A 6949-nucleotide genomic window follows, 5' to 3' on the forward strand; every position below is an offset into this window, starting at 1 on the left:
GTATAATTAAGATTGAAAAGACGGTTGGATGGGTGGTTCTTCCCCAAGTCCACAACGAGACAAGGAACAGGAGATGTGGCGGAATCACACATCCTAAGTCCGTAGAATCTTAATTATATACCACCCTCGCGTATACACTTAGTAGTGATAGGCGACCTGGATGGGTCCTAGTCTCTATTCTTGAACTTGACTTGTTGTACAAGTGGTATTCCTAGGAGGTCTGCTAGGGTTACTTCGGGAGGGTTACGGACTTCCGGAACATCCTCGATGTTTTTCGCTTCAAGCTTCTTGTCTACGGAGTGGGTTAGGAAGGCATGGTACCCCTCGCATGGGTACTTCTGAGTTTTAAAACAAGAGACGATTCGGAGGTTTGTGTCGGGTTTGTCATTATAGGTTGAAAAGGTTTCGTTAGACGGTCGGTTAAGGCGAAGGGTCTTCTCGTAGCACAGGAAATTGGTATGGTGAGGGCCAAACCAATCCATGTCGAATGACGACATCAGAACTTCTTATGGTAACGGGTGTTAAGTCGATTAGTAAAAAGTGTTTGTTTAGAGCGATGGCGTATTCTATGTATATGTCTTTAGTGTTCTCTGTTTTATCCTTGTTATTACTACTGCGAATATTTGTACCGCATTTAGCGAATATAGGCAGTAAGAGTACTTCGATAACTACTGATGAAATCTCGTAATATGATCCCTACAAAGTCCCTCTATAATCGCTTAGTGTATCCAAATCGTATATAGTTAAGATTGAGAAGACAGTCGACTGAGTAACTCTTCCCTAAATCCACAATCAAACAAGAAACATGAAATAAGGCGGAATCACTCACACTAAGCCTGCAGAATCTTATCTATATATAACTCTAATGTTACACTAAGCCATCATAGCTCACCTGTAAGAATTCTTAGTTTTTATATGAATGATGCGTTAATTTATGATTTTGATTTAATTGTCAAAAATCTTAGTGAAAATTCGATGCTTAATTATTGTTAATAGGAAACGTACCAAAAATCCCAGTAGGTTCCTTGTTTATCCTTTATGTCCTGTCATTAAACTCCTCCCTCTCCTACATCATTCCTCTCTGTTGGACAATCTCTTTTGAAATGTCCCCTTTCACCGCAGGCATGACATATTTGACTTGTACCCGCATTGGTGGTTGAAGTGATATGTTGGGCCGGAGTTCTATAGAAACGAGTAGTGTGCCTATTCTTGTTGCAGTTCTTGCAATGCAACTCCTGACAGACTCCCTTATGATGGATGTCACACTTGTTGCACTTCGGTAGTGTTCCAGCATATCGACTGGCTGGTATCGGAGCGGCAGATGTTGTTGTTGCAGGGGCTGCCACAGGTTGCTGTCTCTTGGCAAGTCTTTGAGATAATTTGCGCTCCTTTTTGTTCTAGAACTTTCGTTTCTTGCTCTTAGGTTTTTCGTCTAGGGTGCCCTTGATGACTGACACTCGTTGGTTTCCTTGGTTGTTACTACGGTTTGAATTGTCGACAATGTTTCCATTTTCGTTTGGGTTGTTAGCGTTGAATTGCGCAATGACAGTTGTCCCGGTAGCTGTTACAGCATCTTGGATTGTAGCGGAGTCTATATGTAGAATCGGGGTTTCGTCGGTTGGCCGGTTATTTACATGTGAAGACATGATTCTGTTGCATGATGTGAAACGAGTTCGTAAGTAACTATGGTCGTTGCTCGTTGTACTTTATTTATTTATTTATACATATAAATTTCTCATTTTGTTGTACGATTCTCAATGTTTCGACCTACATACCTATGATGTATTCATGGTAGAGATTAGAAATAGGTTTTGTACAAATGTTATGTTTAACAAAATAGGGTATAGATATTGAAATCTTAAGTTAATCGGGTTTCATAGGTTTTGGAAGGGAGTATCTCTTTTGATTTTACTGTTACTAGTTGTGATGAAAGGTATGGTAAACTTAACACATAGTGCGAGTAGTGTAATTACTAACTCACTAACTTATATCAGTTTATAAATTACTAGTGTGGCGTATAAAGTGCTTTCTAGTTTGTTCCTGATAGAGTAAGGTTCGTTAATGATCTCTCTAGTGCTTTTCTCTTCGTTCGGTTCTTTCTCAGAATCCTCCTCATGAACCCTCTTTTGGTTCTTCCTCAACTCCTTTGTTGGCTATTGTAATTGAGTGGTTACGTCTATCTATGTTGTTCGTGCGAGAATGGGAGTGTCTAAAGAATCTATGAGATTAATAAAAGTATCTCTATTGAGCCTTTTTATGATGATCCTTACCGTGTCCTCCTACAATCTTGTAGTATATACAGATTATATATAACCAAGATCAAATAGACCTTCGAATAAGTGATACTACTCTAAGACCACAACCAAACAAGGAACATGCAGTAGAGCAAAATCACAAATTCTAAGTCTATAAAATCTCAATTACATATAACCTTGACGTATACACTCAGTAATTATAGACCTACTAGTAAAGGTCTTTTAGTTTTCACATAAGTTAGTTATAGTGCTTAAAATACTCCTATAATATTTTAATTATATGTTTGATTCTAGAGCTTCTTGATATACGAAGTTGATAATTTCTAGACTTGTTGTTATTGTATGGTATCATAAAATACTCATATAGTATTTTAAACTTTATGTTTGGTTCTAGTATTCCTTTGTGTGTAGAGTTGGTAAGTTTTAGACTTGTTGCAACATCACTATCACTCCTAAACACATGTTGATCGTATCTCAAATAAATATAGTTGATCAGGCTATATTTATCCCAGATATGATTACATAACTGTCTAGGTTTGACTTTAGCATCCAACATCTAAATACTTTTGTGTTGTTCTTCTTGTGATACTTCTTCTAGTATGTATATATGGATGTATATATCCTTTCATTAAAATATTAATATATTTTAAAAGTATAATTCTTTGTAAGAGTGTTTTTATCGCATTGTATTTATAGTTGTATATCTTTTATAGGTTGATATACTTGGTTCACTATAAACAATGCTCTGATACCAATCTGTCACACCCCCAAACCGAAACGGCAGAAACGTTCGGGGGTGGAGGACGTCATGTACAGTATCACAACAAATGTATAATAGTAATCAAAGTAACAACAATAATTGTATTGATAACATAATATTTACATTGTATTCAAAACATTTCTTGTTTTTCATTAAAACTATAACAAAAGATAAGACGTAATGCTACTATGCTCCGTCTTTGTAATGCCTGAGAGGGTACATGTCTACTAAATTTCCTGAGAATACAAGTGATTTGAAAAAGTGTCAACATTAAAGTTGGTGAGTTCATAAGTATTTTGTTGGAAAAGATATGTTCTTTGTTATTGAAAACGTTAATGTGTTCTTCCAGAAAATCCAATATTTTCTTAGTAAATAAGTCATAGTCTTAGTACTTAAAGACCAAAAAGTATATGTTTCTTATGTTTATAATCCATGATTTGAGGTTCTGATTTTTGTAATTGGTATGACCCGTACTATTACCTCCTATGATTACTTAGTGTATACAAATTATATATAATTAAGATCGAACGGACAGTCGATTGGGTGATTCTACCCTAAGCCCACAACTAAACAAGGAACAGGAAGTAAGGCGGAAATCACACATTCCACTGCGTATCAGATCTTTATTATATATAATCCTAACGTATACATTAAGTAATCATAGCCTTTAGCAAAAAGGATACTCGATATATGTTTTCTGAACTTCTATTCGTACCATATTAGTAAATAATATAAGGTATTGCTATTCGTGTAACTGTGTGTAAATCTAGAAATTTTGTACTTGCAAATAATGTAAAATTGTTTTAGTATTTAAATAAAACCCTTGACAGTATATTTTCCCTGAAATCCGAATGTAAAGTTAATATTCAAATAAAATTATTTGAAAATATATTATTTGTAAATATGTCGTCGTTTTCTCCTTGTGAGTTCTTATAACCATACTAACCCAGTCGGCCTGATCGCGACGTTTTTCAGGCGTCGGAATATTAACGACATTTGTGACCCTAGGCCTGCTGGCCTGACTGTAGCTAACAGTCGGGGTGTGGGATTGTCAGTCCCAAATAGATCTATACACAAATATCTCACTCTCGCTACAAGAGATTCTACTTATAAGGCAGGACTTTTACCCGTACTTAGATAAGTACACGAAGGCATCTCACAAATTGCTTCAACGTTTTTACGAGTAATAACTAAAAACCCTTTTTGTTTATATGTTAACCTGATCTTTGTAAAATGGTTCCTTTGTTCCATAAACTATACCTATTATAGTTTATAATTTTGTTTCCGTGTTGTAACCTGAACTTTGTAAAATAGTATCTTTGTTCCATAAACTATACTTATTATAGTTTATAAGTTTGTTTCCGTGTTGTAATCTAAACTTTGTAAAATAGTATCTTTGTTCCATAAACTATACCTACTATAGTTTATAAGTTTGTGTCCGTGTTGCTGTGAAAACCGTTGCAACTTAACATGTTTTGTAAATCATTTGTAAATTCAATAGTAACGATATTTTGCGTACTTAGTAAATTTCACGTTTAACTGTATATTACGGTAAGAAAATATAATAAGGAATTTATATTTTTTAACAAAAGATTTCTTGTGTTTTACTTGTATCCCCCCTAAAAAAATTTAAAAATTGTGAAAACGTAGGGGTATGAACTCACCTTGTGTGTGTGTGCTTGTTGTGATACGAAGTGGTGGCGAATGATTCTCGGAATAGAATACGTGATTATAGTCGCATCCTAATAATATTTATACACATAATATCGTATATAAATTAGATAAGCTAATGAATTAAAGTGTTAAATTACACTAGATTATGTAAGAAAACTCACAAAATCCTTAAGAATTATTGAAAGGTGTTCTTGGGACACTTTGAAGATATGAAGATATCCGGGGTAAATGCTTTGAAGCTTTGAAGATTCAAAGGATTCCCTTATAAGTTTTGAGAGCAATTATATGTAACTTAAGAGTGAGGAATTGGAAATGGTGAGGGTGTTTTCGGTTGACATATATATATATATATATATATATATATATATATATATATATATATATATATATATATATATATATATATATATATATATATTTGTGAATTGTGATGTTTATTTTGGGATATGAAACGTATCTTCTTGGAATGAGTATCACCGCCTAAAGGATTAAATATCTAGATATTTTAAGGGGGTTTGCGGCCAAGTTTCCACCTAGAACACTAGGAATTTCGGTCCTATTCCTTTTTGTTTACGGCCTTAATGGACTTAGCCTTTGAGATTTCGGTCATAGTGACTGAAAACCCAAAGTTTTCTTGAGTTATGACCGTAAACACAACTTGGTTTAGATTCCCTAAACTGTAAACACCTTTGATAGTTAATTCTTTGGCCGAAAACTACTTATTCTAGAACCATATGTCCGGAAACTCTATCTAAGGTATTACTTTATGGTTTAAGCTTTAAACTTTTTCCTTATATTAATTTATTCTAACATAAATCAACGTAGGTTTCAAACCATGCTTAGTTACTAGCTTATAAACAAGCCTTCATGGCTATAGAGGATACAATGCAACAAGGATTGCAATGTGATTTTCACTAGTACTTGGCTAGGTTTTAGACTTTGCTAGGTCTATAATTTCTCAGTTGTGACAGTTGATTAGGGACGTTCCTTGTGAATGGTATTCCTGCATTGGTCTTGTTCGATTCGGGGGCTACCTGATCTTTTGTATCCCTTGAGCTTAGCAGGATGTTCGACGATGTCCCTAGAGAGAGAGTTGGATTATCCACTAGAGGTTGAGATTACGGATGACCGTACGGTGCGAGTGTCGTGGGTTCACCGGGGATGCACTTTGGATTTATTCAGTGAGCAGTATCTGATTGACTTAATTCTGATTCCCCTGTGTGAGAGCAAGGTCATTGTGGAGATGAATTGGTTGAGCCCCAATGGGGCGATGATTGATTACGGGCTTTAGTTGGTACGTGTTCGGACCCCATGTGAGGGAGAGTTAGTGATCCACGGTGAGGATGCTTAGCATGGGCAGGTTCCATGTTCGACAGTCAGAGCTAGGCGTTATCTTCAGCAAGGATGTTCCTGGTTTGTGGCCTATGTTATGGATACCCGAGAGAAGGGTGAGATGACCATAGATGATGTACCAATTGTTCGGGAGTAGCCGAATGTGTTCTCGGAGGACTTGCCAAGAGTGCCTCTGGAGAGCCAGGTGGAGTGTCGAATTGACTTGGTTCCACGTGCGGCTCCGATAGCCAAAGCACCTTATCGGTTAGCACCTCCAGAGATCCAGGAGTTATCCACCCAGCTGCAGGAGCTGCTAGACAAGGGATTTATCCACCCGAGTAGTTCACCATGGGGAGAACTGATCTTATTTGTGAAGAAAAAGGATGGGACGCATCGGATGTGTATTGAATATCAGGAGCTGAATAAGCTAACGGTGAAAAACCGTTACCTGCTCCTTAGGATCGATAATTTGTTTGATCAGCTTCAGGGCTCATCTTGGTTCTCCAAAATTATTTGCATTCGGGTTATCACCAGATTATGGTCAGAGAGGAGGACATGCAAAAGACGGCCTTCCGGATTCATTAAGGTCATTACGAGTTCGTGCTGATGCATTTCGTGCTCACCAATGCTCCAACCGCATTCATGGATCTCATGAATCGCATATGAAGGCCCACGTTTGATCGGTCTGTGATTGTATTTATTGATGACATCCTGGTCTATTCCAAGACTCATGAGCAGCATGAGGAGCATCTGAAGGAGGTATTGGAGACTCTGAGGAGGGAGAGACTATATGTGAAGTTCTCCAAGTGTGTGTTCTGGTTACGTGAGGTGTAGTTTTTGGGGCACCTTGTCAACCGGTGATGAGGTGGGAGGTTCCGAGGTTTCCATCTGAGATTCAGATTTTCCTTGGATTGGTAGGTTACGATCA

The sequence above is a fragment of the Lactuca virosa genome, chromosome 7 (assembly GCF_052849685.1).
Source record: "Lactuca virosa cultivar CGN04683 chromosome 7, Lactuca_virosa_CGN04683_v6, whole genome shotgun sequence".
In the NCBI taxonomy this organism is placed as follows: domain Eukaryota; kingdom Viridiplantae; phylum Streptophyta; class Magnoliopsida; order Asterales; family Asteraceae; genus Lactuca; species Lactuca virosa.